The sequence below is a fragment of the Mesoplodon mirus genome, assembly GCF_964341445.2.
Source record: "Mesoplodon mirus genome assembly, chromosome: X".
Classification (NCBI taxonomy): Eukaryota; Metazoa; Chordata; class Mammalia; order Artiodactyla; family Ziphiidae; genus Mesoplodon; species Mesoplodon mirus.
In genome coordinates, this window is record NC_138981.1 from 29,283,382 (window position 1) to 29,309,329 (window position 25,948).

The following is a 25,948-nucleotide window of genomic DNA, read 5'->3' on the forward strand; positions in this document are numbered from 1 at the left end:
CGGGTTCGTGCCCCGGTCTGGGAAGATCCCACATGCCGCGGAACGGCTGGGCCCGTGAGCCATGGCCGCTGGGCCTGTGCGTCCGGAGCCTGTGCTCCGCAACGGGAGAGGCCACAACAGTGAGAGGCCCCCATACTGCAAAAAAAATAAAAATAAAAAAATAAAAAATAAAAATAAAAGACCACAAAGACGTGGGTAAAATAAAATGGTAGGATGGCGATCAAAATGATTAGCCCCTTCTGTGGAAGGGAAAATTGGGCTCTGAAACTGAACAATTATCCCCATAATTTTCGTGTTTTTTTTTGTTTTGTTTTTTGTTTTTTTGCGGTATGCGGGCCTCTCACTTCTGTGGCCTCTCCCGCTGCGGATCACAGGCTCCAGACGCGCAGGCTCAGAGGCCATGGCTCACGGGCCTAGCTGCTCCGCAGCATGTGGGATCTTCCCAGACCGGGGCACGAACCAGTGTCCCCTGTATCGGCAGGCGGACTCGCAACCACTGCACCACCAGGGAAGCCCTATCCCCATAATTTTCAAAGAACTCTTAATGGATGTCATATTTTGTCTCAGGAGTTATGGTAATTTATTTAATCACTCTCAGAGCGATTACTTCGGTAAACTTTTTTTTTTTGAATTTTTGAATTTTATTTTTTTATACAGCAGGTTCTTATTAGTCTTCCATTTTATACACATCAGTATATACATGTCAATCCCAATCGCCCAATTCATCACACCACCACCACCACCCCGCCGCTTTCCCCCCTTGGTGTCCATATGTTTGTTGTCTACATCTGTGTCTCTATTTCTGCCCTGCAAACCGGTTCATCTGTACCATTTTTCTAGGTTCCACATATATGCGTTAATATACGATATTTGTTTTTCTCTTTCTGACTTACTCTGTATGACAGTCTCTAGATCCATCCACGTCTCAACAAATGACCCAATTTCGTTCCTTTTTATGGCTGAGTAATATTCCATTGTATATATGTACCACATCTTCTTTATCCACTCGTCTGTTGATGGGCATTTAGGTTGCTTCCATGACCTGGCTATTGTAAATAGTGCTGCAGTGAACATTGGGGTGCATGTGTCTTTTTGAATTATGGTTTTCTCTGGGTATATGCCCAGTATTGGGATCGCTGGGTCATATGGTAGTTCTATATTTCATTTTTTAAGGAACCTCCGTACTGTTCTCCATAGTGGCTGTATCAGTTTACATTCCCACCAACAGTGCAAGAGGGTTCCCTTTTCTCCACACCCTCTCCAGCGTTTGTTGTTTGTAGATTTTCTGATGATGCCCATTCTAACTGGTGTGAGGTGATACCTCATTGTAGTTTTGATTTGCATTTCTCTAATAATTAGTGATGTTGAGCTGCTTTTCATGTGCTTCTTGGCCATCTGTATGTCTTCTTTGGAGAAGTGTCTATTTAGGGCTTCTGCCCATTTTATGATTGGGTTGTTTGTTTTTTTAATATTGAGCTGCATGAGCTGTTTATATATTTTGGAGATTAATCCTTTGTCAGTTGTTTCATTTGCAAATATTTTCTCCCATTCTGAGCATTGTCTTTTCGTCTTGTTTATGGTTTCCTTTGCTTTGCAAAAGGTTTTAAGTATCATTAGGTCCCATTTGTTTATTTTTGTTTTTATTTCCATTACTCTAGGAGGTGGGCCAAAAAAGATCTTGCTGTGATTTATGTCAAAGAGTGTTCTTCCTATGTTTTCCTCTAAGAGTTTATCGCTCTAAGGGATTACTTCTGTAAACTATTCTTTTTAGCCCAAGCTCCTAGGTCAGAGCCACTAGGGCGGGGGTGAGGGGGCAGACTCCCTTGGAGCTACTGACCCTCCTGCCCCCACCATCCCGGCATTCATTGCCCTCGACCTGTGCCTGCCTCCCTCGTTCTTCAGCTGGAATCAGTCGCCCTCCCTTCAGGCCCATCCCTCCTGCCCCATGACATCAATCAACCAATAAGCCACTACCAGGTGCCCAGCCCCATGCCAGCAGCTCAAGGGTGCCCAAAAGAAGGCGGCTTAACCTGCCTTCAAGGACCCTGGTGTCTGGAGAAGTAAACCATACACAGTAAGAACCAGGGAGGTGGCGCCCTGAGGGACGGGGTGCTCAGAAAAGCAGAGAGGATGGGTTGGTGGGAGCTGTTCACCTGTGCTGCATTTCTTTTTCCCCATTATGGCTGGATATTTCACTTCTCTTTACTCACAGTCGGGGAGATGTGACTGCTAGTTAGTTGCTTTATCTAATAGACTTGTAAAGGAAGAGCCATGACTAATGAATAAAACTAAATTGTTTAGATTTTTCCTTGACTTTTCAGTGTTATGTTTACATATCCATCCTGCAGATTGGGATAATTCTCTCATTCTCTTTGTTAAATATGTGTGTATATGTGTATCCTGCAGGGATACACATTCACCTCTCCCAACACACACACACACACACACACACACACACGCATGCACAGAGTACATATTTTCAGTATCATCATCACATGTGAATATAAGAGAATTTCTTAAGATTTTCTCTTAAGTAGGTATAATTCACAAAACCAGAGCCATCCTATGGGTTATAGACTTCTGTGGGTTATAGATAATAAGAATTATTAGAGGGGAATTTTTTCCATGTCTCTAGTGTGTATATGTGTTCACGAGAGCCACCAGGTGCCCCTTCCCCCCTTCTCAGAAAGAGGCACCCATGTATGCCAGGCCTGCCCGGGACCATGCCTCTAACACACAGGGCTTAGTATGCTCTGAAGCCTGTTGCTGCTTATTACTGTTTCCTAATTAACTTTGATCAGTGTGTTTGGCTAATTGAACTGCACTCACTGGTAATTGCATGGGCCTCCCAGAAAGATGGTTGCCTTTCAGGACTAAGGCAAGAAAATCCCCATTCCCAGATTCTTGGCTTGAGCCAAACAACTGTGTAGTTCAAGCCAAGGATTTGTGTCCCACAACTAGTAGAAGAACTGGTGAAGGTACAAGTGTTAACGTGGGTTTCTTTAATCTGGTCATAGTAGACAGGATTTCAAATGTAATTTTTTTTTTCATTGAGTTATACTTTGGATACTGTAATGCCAATATTAAGTGATTATAACATGGATGGATGCTGAGCCATTTCTGCTGAAAAGTCTCAGATATCCAATCACAATGTGTACCATACAAGATTCCCCTATGTTTCCAAAGTCCATCACTTGTAGTCTAAATTTTTTTATTGGCTTCCTAGAGGTCATTTGGAATAGAATCTAGTGACTGATTACCTTTTGAAAAGCTGCCTTGTTATAAACAAATTCACCTCCTAGGTGGCACTGTTTTCAACACTCAGGCTTTTCTGTCTTCTCAAGTAGCCTTCCTTTCCATCAGCGTATACTGCAGAAGTGGCTGGGGTACTTGTTTTGGGTAATCATAATTACATGAAAGCATAGTAGTGATCATAGGAGATGTCCAGGATGCCTTCATGCTAGGATCATAAAAACCAAAGGCTTAAGTGAAGCCATCAATCCATTTACACTTTCCTGCAGCTCTGATTTTTCTTAGACTTTTCAGCTCATGAAAAAACTCAGATTTATAGATAATTTTTTCATCATCTATAATTTAACATTTAACAATTTAAAAACTGAAATATCTCTGCTAATTACACATTATATACTGTCCTAAATTTGTTCAGTCATAAAGATCTTCATAGCCTATTTTCTTTTAAAAGCCTTTTTTTTTTTTTTTTGTGGTACGCGGGCCTCTCACTGTTGCGGCCTCTCCCGCTGTGGAGCACAGCCTCCGGACGCGCAGGCTCAGCGGCCATGGCTCACAGACCCAGCCGCTCCGCGGCATGTGGGATCCCCCCGGACCAGGGCACGAACCCGTGTCCCCTGCATCGGCAGGCGGACTCTCAACCACTGCACCACCAGGGAAGCCCTAAAAGCCTTTTTAGAATACCTCTCTTCATAGTTGACTCTTGGGATGACATAGTAGAATCAGCCAATTCCAAGGCAATATTGTGCATCCATTATTTCCCCTGATACCAACCAAATTATTTTTCGTTCTTCCTTATTTTATTGTTTCTGCTTCACCTATGCAGTTCTAGAATATTATAAAGAAATAATCTCTTTATAACAATCCACAAATATGACCAAATTTAGGCAAAATTGTGTTAATTGTACCTTATGTTGATACCATCATTATTGTCTCAATACCAAGCAAGTTTCTTAAAACTCTATTATCATTGTCATTAGCTTCTTACATATTGAGTTTTACAGTTATTAAGAAAATATTCTTTATTGCTACAGTCCTTCAGCACGTTGATCATATATCCACTATAAGCACTTTAGTATCCAAATATAACAAAACATGGGACTTCCCTGGTGGTCCAGTGGGTAAGAATCCGCCTGCCAATGCAGGAGACATGGGTTCGAGCCCTGGTCTGGGAAGATCCCACATGCCGCAGAGCACCTAAGCCCGTGTGCCACAACTACTGAGCCTGCGCTCTAGAGCCCGTGCTCCGCAACAAGAGAAGCCACCGCAATGAGAAGCCTGCACATCGCAATGAAGAGTAGCCCCGGCTCACCACAGCTAGAGAAAACCCACGCGCAGCAACAAAGACCCAACACAGACAAAAGTAAATTAATTTAAAAAAATACATATATATATATATATATATAACAAAACACAACTAATCTGGAAAATGGTGAATAATCTAATTTACATAATAATTTGTAAACATTTTCCACATACAATTGTATGAGATAAAGGGTATACTTTGAAAAAAACAATCACTCATATCAATGTTAGTAAGCTACAAATAGGATTAAGTTCCTTTCATCATAAAACAGTTGTTGAATCAACAATTTGAACAATTTATTCCTTAGGTATCTTTTGGGTAAACTGTATTTTAAATGGAATTCTTTTTCTATAAAATAATACATTTTTTCAAAGAAATTTTGCTAAATACACCACTCTGAAAAGAATCATAAACAACTTTGGAATTGAGTAATCCAAATTAATTTTTATCTAAGAGTTAATGCTATTCTGCTTTGCATTGTACTATGAGTAAGAAATTTAGCTGTAGATGTATAGATGCTGAAAATACATAAGCAGGAAGATGTAGTGAAAGATTCTTTTGCTCCCAAAATTCTTTTCGGAGCTTTGCTGTAGAAAGACGTTAAAAAGGCTTTTATGCAAAACACGTGAGTAGGATGTTAACTTGAAACAAAGTGAATGGCCTTAGAGTTATATTATTCCCTTCTCTACACTCAGGTTTCTAGGTTAAAGAATGAGTTTTGTTTCTTTATTTTATTTTATTTTATTTTACTTTATTTTATTTTATTGAAGTATAGTTGATTTACAGTGTGTTAATTTCTGCTGTACAGCAAAGTGATTCAGTTATATATATATGTATATATATATATATATATATATATTCTTTTTCATATTCTTTTCCATTATGGTCTGTTACAGGATATTGAATATAGTTCCCTGTGCTATACAGTAGGACCTTGTCGTTTATCCATCCTATATATAGTAGTTTGCATCTGCTAATCCCAAACTCCCAATCCTTCACTCCCCCACCTCCCCCTTGGCAACCACAAGTCTGTTCTCTATGTCTGTGAGTTTGTTTCTGTTTCATAGATAGGTTCATTCGTGTCGTATTTTAGATTCCACATATAAGTGATACCATATGGTATTTATCTTTCTCTTTCTGACTTACTTTGCTTAGTATGATAATCTTTAGGTCCAGTGAGTTTTGTTTTTAAAATTGCTTTTAGTGGAGCTAATTTTAGTCCACTTGGGGAAGGGATTGGAGAAAGGAAGGTAAAGTTCTTTTTATCATGTTTTATTGATCAGTTGGCTTTAGTATATCCAAATAGACTTGGCCATTCTAATCATGTATGCTTAAAGATTTTCTGGAATCAAAAGGAAAAAGATTAAAATCCAATTCTGCCATCAAATATTTGGTTACTAAAGTAGAATATACTTAGATTATTAACAAATTTTGCATAAATTTCATCTCAAAATAATAAATAAAATTAGTGACGTTGTTAGCATCAAAATTTCAGTAGTTTTTAATAACTTGTGAGCTGGGTGTGTCAGTTATCTATTGCTGCATAGGAGACTGCCCCAAAACTTTGTGGTTTAAAACAATGACAATTTTATTGATCACAATTCTGTGGACCATCAGTTTGGCCTGGGCTCATTAGGGGCAGTGCTGTTGATCTTGCTTGGATCATTCATGGGCCTGCAATCAGATGACAAGTTGGCTGGGAGCTGGCTGGCCCCAGTTGACCCTAGTCACACATCTGACAGTTAGCTAAGACTGTCAGCCAGAGCACCTAAGTTGCTCTTAATTCTTCTCGTGGTGGCTGGGTTCCAAGAGGACAGGAGTGGGAGTTGTAGGGCCTCTTGAGGCCTTGGCTTGGAAGTCCTACAGTGTCACTTCCACTGCTTTCTGTTGGTCAAAGCAAATCATAAGGCCAGCCTGAATTCAAGGGAAGGGAAAATAGTTTCCATCTTTTGATAGAAAGAGCTGCAGATAGTTTGTGGTCATATTTATCTATCACGCTAGGTTATTTGGATCAACCTTCTCATTGAAAATGTTGAAATAATACCTTAAAAGTATTGAAGAGCTACAAAAACAATAGTGAACTCCCAGGTTAATGTTTAATTTTGGGATGATAGCCTGTAATCCGAGGTATAAGCTATCAGAGCACCAAAGATGAATTGGCTTTACACTTGGGATCCAGATGTCCAGGACCTGGACACTTCAAAATAAAGGGAGTCTTACAGGTGATTCTGCAGCATTATGGAAGGACCCGGGAAGACTGCACCTCCAGGATAAGGACTAACCCTCACCCTAACCCTTATTCCCTATCGCAGGAGACTACAGAGAAGGCTGCCTTGGCTCTGAGCACAACTAGAGAAGAAGAAAGAGAAGGAAAAGAGTCTATGAGAAGTTGGCACATGGCTGTCTCATGCAGATTTGTACCCCCAGAACTCATAGCTTCAATGAGCTGGGTCCCTCAAGGCCTGAACTTAATTGATGCAATCTGAACAGGAAGTGCTGCAAGGTGTCTGACCTAATCGAGCCACAAAGCCTCTCCATCCTAGGCCTTTGGAGGCCACCAGAAATAATTTCCCTAAGGCATCAAGCAGCATGGAGTCCACGGTGCCACTAGAAGACAAGACATCATGAAAAAGAACCTGCTAAAATAACAGCAGAAAGAGATTTTTATAATTTCAGATATTATTAAACAGGTTTAAAGAAATCCATGACAAACTTGAAAACATCTGCAAAGCAGGTTTGAAAAAGAATCCGTCTGAAATTCTAGGAAAGAAAAATTCATAACCAAAATTAAGAATGTCAAGAATGTATTAAAGATTGGACACCTCAGAAGAGAGAATGAGTAAACTGGAAGACAGATCAGGACAAATTATCCAGCATCGAGCACAGAAAGAAAAAGTGGAAAACCTCTGCCAGCCCAACAGGGACTTCTGGAGGGCAGATTGACTGTTAAAGGAGCCCCGCATTGGGCAGAAATTGCCAGACCTGAGTACCACCACTTGCTCAGTCGTTGGCCAGCAGCCACCCCAAAAAGCATGAGCCCAGTTCAGAAACTGAGAAGGAACCCAAAGGGGCCAACAGCTGCTAACCGCACTCCTCTCAGGTGAACAGAGCCCCTTCCACGCCTGTCACAGACATCGTAAGAAGTGGAAACGCTAGTCAGGGAGGGGACAAATATTTGCATCATATATGACCAAGAACTTGTATCCAGAATCGAAAAGAACTTCTCTAAATCAATAAGAAAATGGGAGACAGCCCAATTTAGAAAAGTGGCTAGAGAAATGGAGCAAGCACCTCAACAAAGAGGAAATCCCAAAGGCTATACTATCTTTTTTAGGGAAGCATATGTAGGTAGTAAAACTATTAAAAATGCAAGGGAGTGATTAATGTGCAAGTCAGAATAGTGGTTACCTCTGGAAGTCTGTGGAGGGTATTGTGGTTGGGCCATGTCTTAGTCCATTCAGGTTGCGATAACAAAAATACCATAGACTAGTGGCTTAAACAATAAATATTTATTTTTCACAGTTCTGGAGACTGGGAAGTCCAAGAGCAAGGCACCGGCAAATTCAGTGTCAGGAGAGGGCCTGCTTCCTGGTACACAGACAGCCATCTTCTCACTCTGTCTCACAAAGCAGAAGGGACAAGGGAGCTCTTTGGGCTCTCTCTTACAAGGTCAGTAATGGCATTCATGAGGGCTTCACCCTCATGACCTAATCATGTCCAAAGACTCCAAACACCATCACCTTGGGGATTAGGCTTCAACAATATGAATTTTGGGGGGACACAAACATTCAGTGTATATCAGGCAGTAACATGGGAAGCATGTAGGATGACAGCCATTGTATCTCATGAGTGGAGTGGTGGGTACATGGGTGTTCACCTTATAATAATACATCATTTATTTAATTGCATATTTACATTTTAGGTACTTTTCTGTATGTAAATTCCATCTCACAATAAAAAGCCAAAATATTTAAAACAGCTGAGACCATAAAAGAAAATATCTTAAATGAGAAATAAGCAACATGAGTAAAATCTGCAGCCTATCCAACCCTCTTTACTCTGATATTTTTCTTCCATAATACTTACCATCTTCTGACACATTATGTATTTTATTAAATGACTTTGCTTTGTTGTCTTTTTCTCTTACCCTCCTCTGGAATGTATGCTCCATGAAGACGGAGTTTTTTTCTGATATGTCTGTTTCTTAATCCTAAGTACCTAGGATTGTGTAGCATGTGGTAGGTGCTGAATATATATGTGTAGAATGAATGATTGAATGAATTGCATTCTAAGAATTTACCTTTAGCTGCAAAAGAGATTGTTCCGGAGGTTTGGGAATGGCCGTTTTAGGATGCCACTTTATGAATGATGGAACTCCTGGTGGCTTGGATAATAACTTTTCATCATGTATATGGTGATTGGCCACTGAGTTTCCCACAGAGTTTGGTCTGAAGGAGGGCTCATGGGCCATTTTATCTCCTAGGAGCTGCCTCTGGAGTCACTTTTCTACTTCTAAATTCTTCTTAAAGGTTGAGGTAAAGTGAAGAAAGTTTAACAGAAATAATCAGAACTCAGAAAGCAATTCTGGACATAGTTCCTGCATATTATAGTCATGCTATTAGAAACTCCATGATACTGGTTTTCTCCTAGTATGGCCATTGTGATGTCAGTAGAGAATGCTATTGAGATTCATAAGAAAGGTCTACACTGAACAATTAATGGTGCTTTCCTAGTGAGGTATGGGGAAGGGGACTTCACTTTTACTGTATAGACATCTGTATTGTTTGACTTTTTTTAAAAGGTTTAGTAAGAATTGCAACTGTATAGATAACAAACTGAAAGCAAATCACAACTGGTAAGAATCCTGAAGGAAAAGAAAATATGTTTTTAAAACAGAGGAAAACTAGGGGGAAAAAGAATGTAGTGGTTAAGATCTTGGGCTCTCTGCCTGGGTTTGACGCACAATAATTAGTTGTGTGGCCTTTGTCTTGTTGTTCAGTTTGTTTGCATCATTCCCTCGTCTAGAAATAAGGACAGTAACGATCCCCAACTCTTAGAGTTGTCAGGATTAAAAGTAATAATACATACAAATTGCTTAGAACAGGGGTGTCACAGAGCAATTGCTCAATAAATGTTAACTATTATTATCTTTTAATAGGAAAAATGGTAATGATAAGGTATTACAAAAGGAAGAGGGTCTACTGGGTTTTTTCTCCTTCCTTTTGCTTCCTTCTGGTGCCTTTATGCCTTGTGCCCATGTTAAAATGTCAAGTGCCCCAAGAGGCCAGACAGGAAACCTAAAAAGGGAAGAGAGAAAGTAAAGAAAACAGGGAGAGACAGAGCTCTAGAAGCAGAGGCCACACACCCTGTGTTGTTGCTATGGGGGAATTCAGGCCCCTGTTGCCTATCTTAATTAGCATAATGCTACTCATAGAAAGTAGACATTTGGGAAGTAAGAGTAGACAACCTCAAATTCGGAAGCTCTTGGAAGATAGAAGAGGTTACCAAAGCTTGAAAAATATTGCATGTCCTTAAAAAGGGGGAGCCAGAATTTGAATTTAGACCTGTCTGTCTTCAAGGCGAAATTCCTAAGAGGTTCAGTATCAAGCATTGACCCTCTCTCTGGTTTATGAAATGTTGCTCCTGTGAGGTACACAATAGTAATATTTATTGAGATGTTACTATATATCCACATTAAGTGCTTTTATATACTTTACCGTATATTATCACACTGAATTCTCATCAATACCCTTAAAATTAGTTAGTACTATTTCACTCTGACTAGATAATTTATTGAGCTATTAGAATGTGTTTTGTTTCTGCTGTACGTTTTTTTTCCTTTTAGCGATTGGAGGGTTTTATGCTTGGCTGGGCGTAGGGGGGTACAAAGATAAATGCTTGTAAGAGCAGTGAGTGAGGAAAGAAAGGACACAGAGCCCCATGTCTCCACCAGAGGGGAGACTCAGGTTCTTCTTCCTACAGAAACCCCAGGAGGGAAATTTAGAGGCCTCGTGGGTGGGCAGGGGTGGGGAGGGGCAGATGGTGGAGTGGTGCTCAAGGAGGCTGATCTTAGGACTAGAATCTTCCCCAGGACAGACAAGCTCCCTGAATCCCTAGCGGTGGCTCAGGGATGTTGAGTGATTTGCCCAAGGTCAAAGAGCAAGTGAGTAACGGAACTGAGACTCAGGCCCAAGTATGTCAGACTCCAGAGCCAATGCTTTTAACCACACTACCAGATTTCTTAGCACTACTGACTCTCTTCTGATCATGATTGACTGTTGTCCTGCCATATGCATTTCTGGGGCCAGAATCTGGGTGATGTACACATTCAGAAGTGTTACCAAGAAATGATGGTGGGAGAGTAGATGGTCATGTGCAATTCAGCCACATGCCCTGAACTCCTACTGGGTGAGCTTTGATTCCATATTCTAGTCTATGACACGGGCTTGCTTCCTAGAAATGTGGCTCACTGTCATTCAATAAAGTTACCATGATGAATATTTGCAGGTGTATTTACTTGCAAGCCTTTATTTTCTACTTCCGTAACTTCTGCCATTAATATCCATGATTAATCCATAAAGCATATGTAATCGTACCTAAGTGGGTGACCCTAAATTAGCAAATTCCTATCCCATCAACCACAGAAGATTTATCCATTCTAGGAGTAATTTATTTTTTCATCACTGATTCTCTGGGGGAGATTTCAGAGCTTCTTTTCATGGCCATTGCTTCTCCGATAACTGGCAAAATAGCCTGAGAAGCCTCTGAAAGTGCTAGGTGTTTGATAAATGTCTAGCTAGAACTTTCATTTAAAGTTAAGGACAGGGGCTTCCCTGGTGGCTCAGTGGTTGAGAGTCCGCCTGCTGATGCAGGGGACATGGGTTCGTGCCCCGGTCCGGGAAGATCCCACATGCCGCGGAGCGGCTGGGTCCGTGAGCCATGGCCTCTGAGCCTGTGCGTCCGAAGCCTGTGCTCCGCAATGGGAGAAGCCACAACAGTGAGAGGCCCGTGTACTGCAAAAAATAAAATAAAATAAAAAAATAAAGTTAAGGACAGAAAATGATCCTTCCTCTGTGAATAATACCAGAAAAGGAAAGAATGTCTTGATATAGTTGGAATAAAAAGGGTACAGTGAGTGATACACTTGATATCTTAGTTTAGTGAACTAATTTCTTACCCACCTGTTCTGGCAATTGACAGGTGTAGAAACAATAGACAAACTAAAATGTCTCTATAAATTTCATTTAAAAAGTGGATCAGGGCCTCCCTGGTGGAGCAGTGGTTGAGAGTCCGCCTGCCGATGCAGGGGATGCGGGTTCGTTCCCCGGTCTGGGAGGATCCCATATGCCGCGGAGCGGCTGGGCCCGTGAGCCATGGCCGCTGAGCCTGCGCATCCAGAGCCTGTGCTCCGCAACGGGAAAGGCCACAACAGTGAGAGGCCCGCATACGGAAAAAAAAAAAAAAAAAAAAAAAAAAAAAAAGTGGATCAAAGAAAAGGCATCTTTTAAAAATCATTTTAAAAATTGGAAAAAAAATTGGAAATAAAAAGTCAAAGAAACAAGCTACTGTGTCTTAAAACATTTTTAAAACCACATTTTAAACATGGATGAGTGGGGTGAGGGGGGGAGGGAGAGGGAAGGGGAGAGAGGCAAATTAGAAAACTAACAAGCAAACCAACCAACCGGGGAACTCAGTGTGGCCAGTAGATTTAAAAGATAAGTCATTACTGAAAAATCCTTATTACCTAACCCTGCGGATTAAGGACAATAAGATATACGTGGAGCTGACTCAGATGAGCTGAGATCAGCAGACTCCCCAGCTGGCCCACAGACATGTGAGCAAAATCAGTGTTTATTGTATGCAACAGATTTTGTTTTGTCAATTATATACTAATAGCTGACTGATACAATCATTATGTCTGTTAGGAAATGGAAAGCTAACATAAGCAAATGTATAGCGATCCCAGAAACACGTTAAGTCAAATACAAGAGAATATGGAGACCAAAAAATAATTCCAAGTTTCCTCATTAGGAGCACAAAACCAACAGGGGCTGATACCGCAGGGGCTGGAGAGCTTGCTGGGAATCAATGCATTCGAGCTGTGGTGATCCAGGAGGAGCGTATCCATGGGATGAGCGTCAATTCTATGCTCTGATCTTGACTACTGAGGACACACATTATGTCAGCAGAGCTAGCACCAGGTTTTTAGGCTTGCCACCTGTACTTATGTGTCTTCTCACTATTTTGCCCATTAGGTGAGTTTGTTCTTATAAACTGTTCATAAGTAGCTCATGTGGTTTCGGGGTGTTTAACTTAAGTTCTCTTTGTTAAAGTTTTCTAGTTACATCATTATACAAAAGGTAAAAGGGGTAAGCTTTGCTTTTTGCTGCTTTCAATGCTTCATTTAATTTACTTTTAATTGTTGAGCTTGGTGGGAAGTTTGGGCTAGTTTTAGTTCCAAATGTTCATACAGTATGAGACCTCCTGGGTGTAAACTAGGTGCTTTTGTTTAAGCCACACTTTTTGATTCATCCAAACACATGTTTGGTACTTGTTAATAGGTTATAAGAAGTTTTCGATATTTGGGGAGGGTGAAGGGCGGGGCCTGTGTGCTTCCAGGCCTGATTCAGGTAAGCATTTGATTCTTTTTTTTTCCATCCCTCCCCCCGCCCCCTCTTGATTGTTAATTTACTACTAAATCCTCCTTTGGCTTTTAATTTCATAAAAACTGTCTTATAAAATATTTTATCTTCTTGAGGTAGAAGGTGTAGCCCATTTCTTCCCATCCCATAGGTTACAGCTTTACCTAATATTTTTATGACTGGTCATCATGCTTTACTATTATTCCTTTTTAGGGTTTGTTGAAGACGGCAGCATATAGACTGTATTAACAAAGGTTGGTGAGGTTTATCAGGGTTTATTGATTATAGAACAGGCTCCTCTAGAGGGATATGAAGCACTGCCAAGTCCTTTGAGTTTTAGCCTATTGCCAGTAGTACCCTGGTGAATAATTTTGGTTTTAGAATTATTTGGGTTTAGGGCTAAACACAGTGGGATATCTAACCCCAGTTTGGATCTTAGCTGTTGTGTAATCAGAAATGTTAAAGTCACTTTTGTAACTTATTTTTATTTTAGCTATGGCTTATGGCAGCTTAGCTAGGACTTTATTTTGGGGTACACTTTGACACGCTTTACACTGGATTTCTATTAATTTGGGTTACTTGTATGACTGCCGTGGCTGGTGTGAATTTACCAACCCTGTTTAGTTAATGTAACTTAGTCAAACTTTCGCTTACAGCTTACTTTTTATCACTGCTGTTTCCCATGGGGGTATGACTAAGCAAGATGTGAGCTACTTTTTAGTGTGCTAGATGCCTGCTCCTTTTAATCTTTTATGATTTAGAGGGCATTCTCACTGGGATGCAGCTACTTGGATGTGTAATTTTATTAGAAATTAATAGAAAGGCTGGGACCATACCTATGTGTTTTTGGAGTTAGTAAGCTCATCTAGGCATTTTTCAGTGCCTTGCTTTAATTATTAAGCTACATTAACAGGTTGAGTTCGATTTTATATATATATAAGAATTATGTATTTAAGTGATATGTTGGTATTCGGTATGGTACTTTGGATTGTGTGTTAAAATTAGTATTGACATTTTTTTCTTTTGGAGATTATTAAAATGTACTTTAATTTTGATTTTGTTGGAGGTAAATGGCAGATCTAGGAGGATGTCTGTCTATATGAGCTTTACATATCTAAGTAATGCATTGATATAGTTAGGAGGCTAGTTTTTGATAATACCGACTTTGGTCTGGTGAAATAAGGGTAATATTTGTTAGGTGATTTAGTTGAATCTTGTATATTTTATATATTTTGCCTTGTTTTGAGGGTATAGCAGGGCAATAATAGACATACAAAGTATGAGATTTAGCAGGGGATAAGGGGTGTTTGACTAAGCAAACTATTTACTTGATACACCTGTGTATGTGATGCTTAATCAAGAACACCAGATCAAGTAGTAGTTGTACCTAGATAATGTTGAATGAAATAATAACACGGAACATGGGAGCTGTGAGTTTCAGTTTTATTTGGGGACTTATTGAGGACTGTAGCCCAGGAGACAGCCGTTCAGATAGCTCTGGGGAATTGCTCCAAAGAGCAGGATTTTGTGATTATGTTGATTTTGGAGAAGGGCTCCGTGCAGTCATGCACACATCTTGGTAGAAGGTAACTGCTAGACCTGAAAAACAGGCACCTTAATGATTTTAGTGCTTTTCTAAGTATGGGAAGATGCAAGAAATTGGTTTCATAAAAATTTCTCCTGAAAATATCTATTTGAAGTCCTGTTCTGCCAGTTCTTCCCAGAGCACAGAGGGCCTCATTCCTGAACTCCGCCCTGAACTCCTTTCAGGGTGTGTTGAAGGTCAGCGACTGTAGTGGCTAATGACTGAATCCTTGCAGAGCCAGATAGCGAGTTGTCGTGGTCCGAGCGCGGGTTGGAAAAGAATTTCCAGACACAAGACAGAATGTAAAGGAGATAGAATTTATTAGAGGGAAGAGGGTTGCTGCCAGAACAGCAACCTAGTAGCCTAGGTTGTCTCCTACTACTACTAGTCTCCTAGTAGTCTGGGAGAGTCGACCCCGAACATGTGCTATTGATCAGTTTTTATAGCCAGAAAACAAAGGAATGGTCTGAGGTGAAAATTTCGTTTACTGATTGGTCGAGGCACATACACCTTCCTTCTATAGAGTGGGAGTGGGACAGGCCAGATGCCTTTCCTCATTTGGGACAGGTCCCATAGCCCAGGTGGGCTTAGGAATTTTGTAACCATCGCAACAAGGCAGGGAGGGCGATAAAGAGTCCTGTAGGGGGTGTAACACTCACACTTTTTGAGGCAGGGTCGTCCTTTGTCCTTGAAGCACCATTGTCCTTGGAGCACCACACGAGTGACATTCTTTAGTTGGCAGTAACATTGTATTGGTTCTACATAAACGTAAATAAATCCCTGAGACCATAGAAATCCTCCCAGTTTTCAGGTCATTCATAGTTAAAACAATGAAACCATGTGTGGCAGATTGTTTCAGTAATTTTCCCCCATTTGCTCACATCTCCCTATATCCATGCCCCTTAGTGATCCTCTTGTACAATGACTCTGGGCTTCACTATGTGACTTGTATTATCCAATGGGTCAAAAGTACATGAAGTGCAAGCAAAAGCTTGAAAAGTGATAGCCCTTTGGGAATAGATTCTCTTGTTATTCTTTGGAGCCCGGAGACCACCATGTGAAGAAGCCAGGCTTGCCTTCTGGAAGATGAGATCAGGTGGAACAGCCAATAGGTCATCTCAGCTGAGAGCTGTTAGTCAGCTAAACTTCCAGCTGACTGCATTCACCAGCCTAAGCCCACAGGCCAGCAGTAAAGGAGCCACTCATATGAGCACAGCTCGAATTGCCAAACCTCAAAATTGTAAGTAAAGGATTGTTGTTTTAAGCCATTACATTTTGGGAGTGGTTTATGACACAGTAGAAACTGATATATCTTGTGGACGACCTCGTGGATTGCCTCTGCAATTCTTACGCAAAAGAAAGTGTGTTGTTTCCATCTCTAACAAGTTGGCAATGTGATACTGTGATTTATAATGAGAAATACAGTATATATATATTTGGTCTTTTTCCCCATTTCTGGCACAGAGCTCCTAAAGCCCTTGGAATTTCCTGTGAGGAGAGTAATCAAGGTGTCTCTTGTTATGTTAATGAGGTCATTTGGAAAGCACCTAAGCGGGGGGGCTGGTTGCCAGGGGAACCAGCCACGTGATTAGAGGGTTGGAACTTTCCCATCCCCAGATCGCTGGGGGAGAGGGGCGCAGGAGGTTGAGTTCTATCACTAGTGGCCAACGTAATGAAGCCTCCAGAAAAGTCCAAAGGGACTGGGTTCGGACAGGCTTCAGGTTGGTGAAGATTGAGTAGAGTGGCGCACCTGGAGAAGGCATGGACGCTCTGCACCCCTTTCCACGTGCCCTAAAACCCTCTTCTCTCCGGCTCTTCCTGAGTTATGTTCTTCTATCGTATACCCGTGACCAAGTAAGTAAAATGTTTCTCTGAGTGCTGTGAGCTGCTCTAGCAAGTTAATCAAACCTGAGGAGGGGGTTATGATCTGACTTATAGCCAGGGGGGTCAGAAGCACAGGTAACAACCTGGACTTGTGATTGGTGTCTGAAGGGGGGCAGTTTTGTGGGACTGAGCCCTTAACCTGCGGCATTTTAACGCTGTCTCCGTGTAGATAGTGTCAGAATTGAGTTGACTTATAGGGTACCCAGCTGGTGTCAGAGAATGCTTGCTGGTGCGGGCAAAAGACACGGATTGGAATTGGGTATGGATATAGGCAGAAAGCTTACTAAAGGTATTATTGAACCGTTTGGGGACCTTGGAGTCAGCTTTGATACCTCCCTCTCCTTCAGCCCGACCACACCCATCACCAGAGTCTGTTGTTTTTACCAACTATAATTCAGAAATCCATCTCCTTTTCTTCATTTACACTGGCACCACCCTCGTCAAGGCTCCCACCTGGACTACTAAACAGGGATTCCTCCTCCTCGTTTTCCTGCATCCACCCAGCCCCACGCCAATTTCTGCTCCAACATGACAGAGCAGTCACTTCAAAAACAAATCTGACAGTGTCCCCCTCCCACTTAAAATCCTTCAGCTTCTCTCATTTATCTTAAGATAAAAGCCCATGTAGTTACCATGACCCACAGCCCTTCACGGTGTTACCGAACGCAAGTTCGTGTGCCCAACGCACAGTGAGGCCAAACAAACCAGATTTTCGAAGTTGGGAGCAGAGAAAGGTTGACTGCAGGGCTATGCAAGGAGAACGGGTGGCTCATGCTCAAAAATGCACGAACTCTCCGATGGCTTTTTGTTTGTTTGTTTGTTTTGCGGTACGCGGGCCTCTCCCGTTGTGGAGCACAGGCTCCGGACGCGCAGGCTCAGCGGCCATGGCTCACGGGCCCATTCGCTCCGCGGCACGTGGGATCTTCCCGGACCGGGGCACGAACCAGCGTCCCCTGCATCGGCAGGCGGACTCGCGACCACTGCGCCACCAGGGAAGCCCCATCTCCGATGGTTTTGGGGGGAGAAGTTTTTATAGGCCGTATTTGGGGTGAGAGCTGCAGAGTGTGTGACTTTCTTCTGATTGGTTGGTGGTGAGGTAACAGTGTGGTGTTTCAGGACTCTTGTGCTCAGCCTGAAGTTACCATCCTCCACGTGGAAGGGGGGCCTTAGTCACAGTAGAAGAACTGAAAGATATATTGTTAAGTGTATTCCTTGAGGAAGAGCCAAGGACGCTGCCCCATCTCTGCACTATTGTTTCTTTTTTTTCAGGCAAGGCTTAATTGGGACTCATGGAGGGAGGGAAAACAAGTAACAGGTGCCCTTGCTTGCTCCCGGGTTGGGGGGTGGTAAGTTGGTTCCTTATATGGGGTGAGTGAGGTTTGGGGGGAGGGTAGAGGAGGATGAAAAGATGAAGCACAGGAAATCGTGGGGGTGAGGAAACTGTTCTCTATGATACCATAATGGTGGCTGCATGTCTTGCATTTGTCATTGTTTCTTGACTGCTCCTCCTCTGTTTCTGCATTCCCTCCCTTCCCTGATTAGCAATTGTTTGCACCTGCCCTTTGAAACGCAGGGAATGTCTAGGGGGCTGAAGCCCTTTTCCTGCAAATAAGAAATGGGGGACACAGAAAAGCTTTTTGTACCCAGGAGGGTCCCACAGGATCCTTCTCAGTTTCAACAGCAGGAGCCATCTCCATCAGCCACCTCCAGTCTCATCTCCACAACTTCTCACCTCAGTCTCTCTACCCCTCCCTTCCTTCAGTTCTGGTCACTCCAGCCTCTGAGCCTTTTTGTGTGCTGTGGCTTTTGCCATGGATTCTTCTTCTCTTGTTCCCCCACTGGCTCTTCCCAGACCTCTAATCTCAGCTCAGGCATCACTTAGGAAAGCCTTTTGTGGCTCCCTAGTGCAGGCTCTTCTTTTCCTTTATTGTGCTTTTCTTATGTCATTTTGTGATTGAATATACTCACGTTTGTGTGATTTTTCAGATTAATGTCTGTATTCCCAAGTCCACTGTAAACTACAGAAAGTAAAGAGTGCTGAGCTTTGCTCACCCTTGCAGGTTTGTCTAGCATAGTGCCTGGCACGTAACTGACACTCAGTACATATTTGTTGATTGAATGTATGAGTTTGATATGCAGTTATAATTGCGTTTGGCATATAGAATATACTCAGTAGATATTTGCTGAATGAATAAGGAATGAATGAATAAGCCTGGGATAGGGAGGGGATAGCAAATGGGAAAACCATATCTTACCTGGCACTGTGTTCCTTGCACATAATCCAAGTAATTATTTTTGCAATGAATGAGTAATCTAATTAGGGCACTTTGAAGAGAGAAAAATATTGACCAGAAGAACAAGAATTTGTTTCTTTTATACTTGAAATAATTAAGTGGTCTCCTTAATGTAGAGAACTAACTTATAAACCAAAAAATAAATTTAAATGGGTACTTCTCTGGTTGTAGATCTGTAAACAGCGTGAGCTTCTAGGGCATCATACATTGTGATCATGATTACTTTATAGAAATATTAAGTCTACAGGATGAATTCTCTTGGTTTGTAAAACACTAAACTCTTCCCAGTGGAAAAATGAGCATACATTGAAGTCAATTTAAACATAAATAGAAATCAAAACACAACATACATACTGTCCTGTCCCCTGATTACCCTTCTCATGAACCTTGTTTAAAGCCTCATCATCTCTCACATTAAAAAAAAAAAAAATCACCAGGGCCATAGAAAATCCATCCACAAGTTTTGAAGCAACTCACAGATGAAATAATGAACCCTTCTGCAGTAGATGGCTGCAGCGACGGTCCCCAGTTTGTATCCACACCTTTAACTGGTCCCTACGTGCACGGGCTCGGGGTTTGGCCGTGTGCTTTGCTTTGCCCACAGAATCATGAGCAATGAAATGATTGTTTCTTTAAGCCTCTGTGGGGTTCATGGTTTTACACAGCAAAAACTAACTGTCCCAATCCTTCTGCTCTAATGGTTTTCTAAACATGAACCTGAGATGTCATGCCACTGCTTAAGAACCTTCAGGATTCAGTAGTGGTCCTCAGGAAGGAACCGTCAATTCTGGGGGGTCAGGGGCTGGATGAGGAGGCCTCTTAGAAGTCAGGGTTCATTCAGGAGTTGGGTCGGATCTGTGTGAGTGTGTGTGTATGTGTGTGTTTGAGTGGGTCAGGGAAAGGCTCAGTGTCCATGAAATTACATATGTTTCTGAAGAATCTAATCTAGGGGCAACTTTTCACCTTATTTTGAAAATTCGAAAAGACTCTAAAACACGGAAACATGGATTGGGGATTTTTTGCCACCCATGACACTGACTGAGAGTTCTAAGTCTTGGAGAAAGAGAGATGCTGACAGTCATTTCTCTCCTTGTTGAATTTCTTTTCCATGCATCCCCAGCATCTTAATGCAGTCCTCTGGTTAAGACTCACCCCCCTTCAAGTTGTTAAACGGTGATAAATAGGTCCAGATGCTTTACTTTAAAAGGACTTTTTGGTTAATGTTCCTTGAGAAGCAGTAGTAACCGATACTGCCCATTTGTCTGGTCATTCTGGGCTCCAGATGGCCTCATCACTGCTTGAGGAAATAGGAATGTTTTATTGAGCTAGAAGATTAAATAATATGTACTGAGCCACTTCTACCACTTTGGGAGGGGTTTCAAATTTAAGCCTCCAGCATTTCTGGTAAAACATACACCAAGTGTGACAAAGTAATCACAACTGCTCTCTTTTGCAGCAGGATGTGTGAGCTGTTATTCTCTTCACAAACAGCAGTTTCTGGAACTGTCCCTCTTTGCCTACTAGCAGAAAAGCACTTGGGAGTATTACTGACTAAATTTACAAAGGAAGTAGTTTCAGCACAGAAACTGTATATCCATATATACCATGTGAGTTTCCAAGGTCATTAAATATCCTGTGTAAAGTCCTGGAAAATGGAATTACCCTGTTAAAATGCTAGTAGGAGATTGGTTTGAAGCCCCTGTTGGTTTGTCAATTTCAAATGTGTTTCTTGTAAAGTTTGCCTGATTAGTTACGTGATCGTTGTGCCGAGATGTGATTATAAAAACATTCCACATTAACACTTTAAAAATTAAAAATAAGGACTTCCCTGGCGGTCCAGTGGTTAGGACTCTGCGCTCTCACTGCCAAGGGCCTGGGTTCAATCCCTGGTCAGAGAACTAAGATCCCATGAGCCGTGTGGTGTGGCCAGAAAAATTAATTAATTAAAATTAAAAACAGTTTTTATCAGTAGTTGATCACAAACTATAGGAAACCAGTTTAAACTAGCTGTGGTGGATTGCAAACATGGCCATAATTATTTTCCTGCCTTCACAAGGGGTAGTCTTATCTTCCCCTTGAATCTGGATTGACCATGTGACTTGCTTTGGCCCAGGGGACCTGAAAACATCTGAGGCAATCAAAGGTTTGAAGAGTGCTTGCACATTGGGGCTTGCCCCCTCTTGTACCTCATGGAACCCTATGATTGCTCTGTGGAGAAGCCCGAGCTGGCCTGCTGAGGACAATAAATCACATTGTAATTTACTGTTAAATAAATAAATTGATCGTTAAATCAATAAATCACATTAGAGCCCAGTCACTTCCATAGCACCCCAGCCAACCCCCATCCACCTGCCAGATGTAAAAGTGAGGTCATCTTCTAGATCATCCATCTGCCAGCATGAGTGGTGCATGGGTGAACTCAGGCAAAGTGGACCAAGGCAGCCCAGCCCAGAATCATTCAGCCGAGTCACCGTATCATGAGCTAAATAAATGTTGGCTCTAAGCCAGAGTTTTGCAATAGTATGTTACATAGTAAAAGCTAACTACTATATAGCTTCAGCCAAAAAAGAGTCATTGGAAGACCCCTGTGTGTTTTGAGGCTGAACCAAGTGGAGTAAAAGATGGGATAAACTTGAGCCTCAGAACAACCAGTACCAGGTACTTGAACATCAGCACAAAGTAAGACTCCCCATTATCTGGGGTGAAGATATTTTTAAAGGCACATATAGCTGGTGAACAATAAAAACTCCAACGTTGACCCCAGTAGAACTCCATATCCACTTTGAAAATGTTCCCTGCATGACTAGAGCAAAAGAAACAATCTGCTTTGATGATGGGCCCTTCACATTTTCCCTGCCCATATTCACCGTTGCAAGTACCGCCTGAGAATACTAAGCAAGCAATTCCAACTTTCATCTGGGGTCCTGACGCTGGTTTGGTTTTTCATGAAAGGCAAATACATACTAGCTGCAGAAGCTGTTGCCCATCAGAATGTTTCCTTTGGATGTGCTCCATTAGTAACACAAGTCACTGCATGGGCAACATAGACTTTTTTAAAAATATATTTATTTATTTATTTGGCTGCACCGGGTATTAGTTGCAGCATGTGGGATTTTTGTTGCTGCGTGCAGAATCTTCCTTGCGGCATGCATGTGGGATCTAGTTCCCTGAGCAGGGATCGAACCTGGGCCCCCTGCATTGGGAGCTCGGAGTCTTAACCACTGGACCACCAGGGAAGTCCCTGGGCCACATAGACTTTAAAAAAAATGTATTATGCTTTCAAGGACTGCCTCAGAATGCAAAAATAAAATTTGCATTAGTAATGTATACTAATAAATAAACGTGAATATTTCAAAGAGTGTAGGCTTCTATAATTTCTTAATTTTAAAAAATTTATTATTGAGATATAATTGACATAACATTATATAAGTTTAAGATGTATGTGTTGATTTAACACATTTACATATAGTATTATGATTAACCCATGGTGTTAGCGAACACCTCTATTACATCACATGATAATTCTTTTTTTGTGGTGGGAACAGTTAAGAACTTACCTCTTAGCACCTTTGAAGTTTATAATACAATACTGTTGACTGTAATCACTAAGCTATGCATTAGATCTCCAAGACTTATTTTTCTACTCTTCGGAAGTTTGTACCGTTAACGTCTCCCTAATTCTCCTGCTCCCCAGCCCTTGGTGACCACCGTTTTACTCTCTGATTTTACAAGTTTGGCTTTTTTAGATTTTCAACATAAATGATATACAGTATTTTTATTTGATTTTTCTGCACATGGTTATCCAGTTTTCCCAAACCAATTGTTAAATAAACTATCCTTTCCCCTTTGAGTGTTACTGGTTCCTTTGTCAAATATTAGTTGACTGTAAATGCTTTATAATATAGTTTGAAACCAGGATGTGTGGGGCTTCCACTATTGACCTCCTGGCTATTCGGGGTCTTTGGTAGTTCATGCAAAGTTTAGAATTTTTTTTCTATTTCTTTGAAAAATGCCATTGGAATTTTTTTTTTTTTGCAGTACGCGGGCCTCTCACTGTTGTGGCCTCTCCCGTTGCGGAGCACAGGCTCCGGACGCGCAGGCTCAGCGGCCATGGCTCACGGGCCCAGCCGCTCCGCGGCATGTGGGATCTTCCCGGACCGGGGCACGAACCCGTGTCCCCTGCATCGGCAGGCGGACTCTCAACCACTGCGCCACCAGGGAAGCCCGCCATTGGAATTTTGATGGGGAATGTATTGAATCTATAGATGACTTTGAGTAGTATAGACATTTTAACAATATTAATTCTTCTGATGTATGAACACAGGATATTTTCCTTTTGTTTGTCTTTTTCAATATCTTCAAAGTCTCATAGTTTTCAATGTACAGATATTTTATTTCCTTGATTAAATCTATTCCTAAGTACTGTTTTTGATGCTATTATGAGTGGGATACTTTTGTTTCTCTTTCAGATGTTTCACTGTTAGTGTATAAGAACTGATTTCTATGTGTTGATTTTATATCCTGCAACTTTATTGAATTTATTGGCTAATTCCAACCATTATTTTGGTTGAGTCTGTAGGCCTTTCTGTCATATCATCTGTAAATAACGACAATTGACTTCTTCCTTTCTGATTTAGATGCCTCTTATTTCTTGATCTTGCCTAGTTAGGACTTCCAGTACTATGTTCAATAAGAGTGGTGAGAATGGGCTCCCTTGTATTTTTCCTGATCTTACAGGAAAAGTTTTTAGCTTTGCACCCTTGAATTATGATGTTAGCTGCAGTCTTGTCTCATATGATTTTTATTATGTTGAGATATGTTCTTTTTTTTTGAAGTAAAAAAATTTTAATATTCACATTTTCACTTCAGTTAATTCAACATGATTTCTACTAGGCATGCATACCCATTTAGTTTGATTTGCTTCATATTTATTTATTTTTCAACATGCAGCAACCCTATGAGATAGTTGAGTTGAACTGTTTATTCTTGTCCTCACAGAGTTTTATCAACTTTAACATTTTCAAAGAGCCCTATGAGGCTGCTCAGTATGGTGGTTTTTCACTGAAACTTCTTATTTGGAAGATGGCAAAACAGACTAGGATCTTCCCAAGTCTACTGGTTGCTTGTATTCGTATCACAGCTCAGTTGGGTAAGAGGTAGAGACTGAATAATAAGTAGATCACCTCCAAACCCCAGCTGGGTGAGAAAGCTTCCTTTTTAGAAAGGAAACCAAGTCATGAAAACCTTCATAATGGTGTGATTTGTTTCAGGGTTCTTTTGATATTTAAGAAGGGAATTAATCCTGGTGCACAGTACTCTTCTTTACAGCCTTCTAGAGTTTTCTTCCCCAGCCATAGTTCTTTAGCAAGGTGATTTATTGTACTTGCTGCAGAACTGAAAGCATGAAGACTCTGTCTACTTTCATAATCAGAGGTGGTGATAGCCTTTTCATTTCCTGCCAAATGGATCCGACCACACTTTTAACCCTGGTGGCTGCATGTCTTCTTGGACAATACCAGCTCGATTTATGGCTTGTTCCTTCTTAGCTGTGTGTCCTTGGGCATGTTAAACAACCTTGCTGAGCCTCAGTTTCCCCATGGTATTCCTCCAGCCGCATTAGGGGCCGGAAGTAGATGAGGTAGAAGGTGGCGCCGATCAGGGAGATGAAGCCGCCGAAAATGAGCGCGGTGCGTAGGTTCGGGGTCATGGCTCCAGCTGGTGGCCTCCCTGACCTGCAGAGCAGCCCTCTGAGATATGTTCTTTATATACCCAGTTTCTTGAGGTTTTTTTTTTTTTTAAAGCATTTTTTTGTTGTTGTGGGTAGGAGTTTATTAATTAATTTATTTATTTTTGCTGTGTTGGGTCTTCGTTTCTGTGCGAGGGCTTTCTCTAGTTGTGGCAAGTGGGGGCCACTCTTCATCGCAGTGCGCGGACCTCTCACTCTCGCGGCCTCTCTTGTTGCAGAGCACAGGCTCCAGACGCGCAGGCTCAGTAGTTGTGGCTCACGGGCCTAGTTGCTCCGCGGCATGTGGGATCCTCCCAGCCCAGGGCTCGAACCCGTGTCCCCTGCATTAGCAGGCAGATTCTCAACCACTGCGCCGCCAGGGAAGCCCCGAGGTTGTTTTTTTTTTTTTTTTAATCATTGAAAGGATGTTATATTTTGTCAAATACTTTTTCGGCATCTAACGAAATGATCATACGATTTTTACCTTTCATTCTATTAAAGTGGTATATGACATTTATTGATTTACATATGTTGAACTAGCCTTGCATCCCAGGGGTAAATTCTACTTGGTTGTGGTATATAATCCTATTTAAGTGTTATAAAGTTGGTTTGCTATTATTTTGTCATGAATTTTTGCATCTATATTTATCGGGATATGGATCTATAGTTTTATTGTAGTGTCTTTACTTGACTTTGATATCAGGATAATGCTGGTCTGATAAAATAATTTTGGAAGTATTCCCTCTTATTTATTTTTTTTTATTTTGAGGGGATTTTTGTTTTTGTTTTTGGAAGAGTTTGAGAAAGATTGGTATTAATTCTTCTTTAAAATTTTGATAGAATTCGCCAGTAAAGCCATTAGATCCTGAGGATTTCTGTATTGGGAAAATATTTTTTTTATATAAATTTATTTATTATTTTTGGCTGCATTGGGTCTTTGTTGCTGTGTGTGGGCTTTCTCCAGTTGCAGTGAGCGGGGGCTACTCTTTGTTGTGGTGCACGGGCTTCTCATTGCGGTGGTTTCTCCTGTTGTGGAGCACAGGCTCTAGGTGCATGGGCTTCAGTAGTTGCAGCACACGGGCTCAGTAGTTGTGGCTCACGGGCTTTAGAGTGCAGGCTCAGTAGTGGTGTACGGGCTTAGTTGCTCCGCAGCATGTGGGATCTTCCCGGATCAGGGCTCGAACCCGTGTCCCCTGCATTGGCAGGCAGGTTCTTAACCACTGCGCCACCAGGGAAGTCCCTGTGTTGGGAAATTTTTCATTA

At 41.5% G+C, this 25,948-nt stretch overlaps 1 pseudogene across 1 annotated transcript; it reads right to left on the minus strand.

Annotated features, from left to right (window-relative positions):
- Positions 1-24,162: 24,162 nt before the first annotated feature.
- Positions 24,163-25,724, minus strand: LOC309796672 (small integral membrane protein 20-like; annotated as a pseudogene). Its single transcript has one exon. The product of its transcript is annotated as a small integral membrane protein 20-like (transcript).
- Between the last annotated feature and the right edge of the window lie 224 nt (positions 25,725-25,948).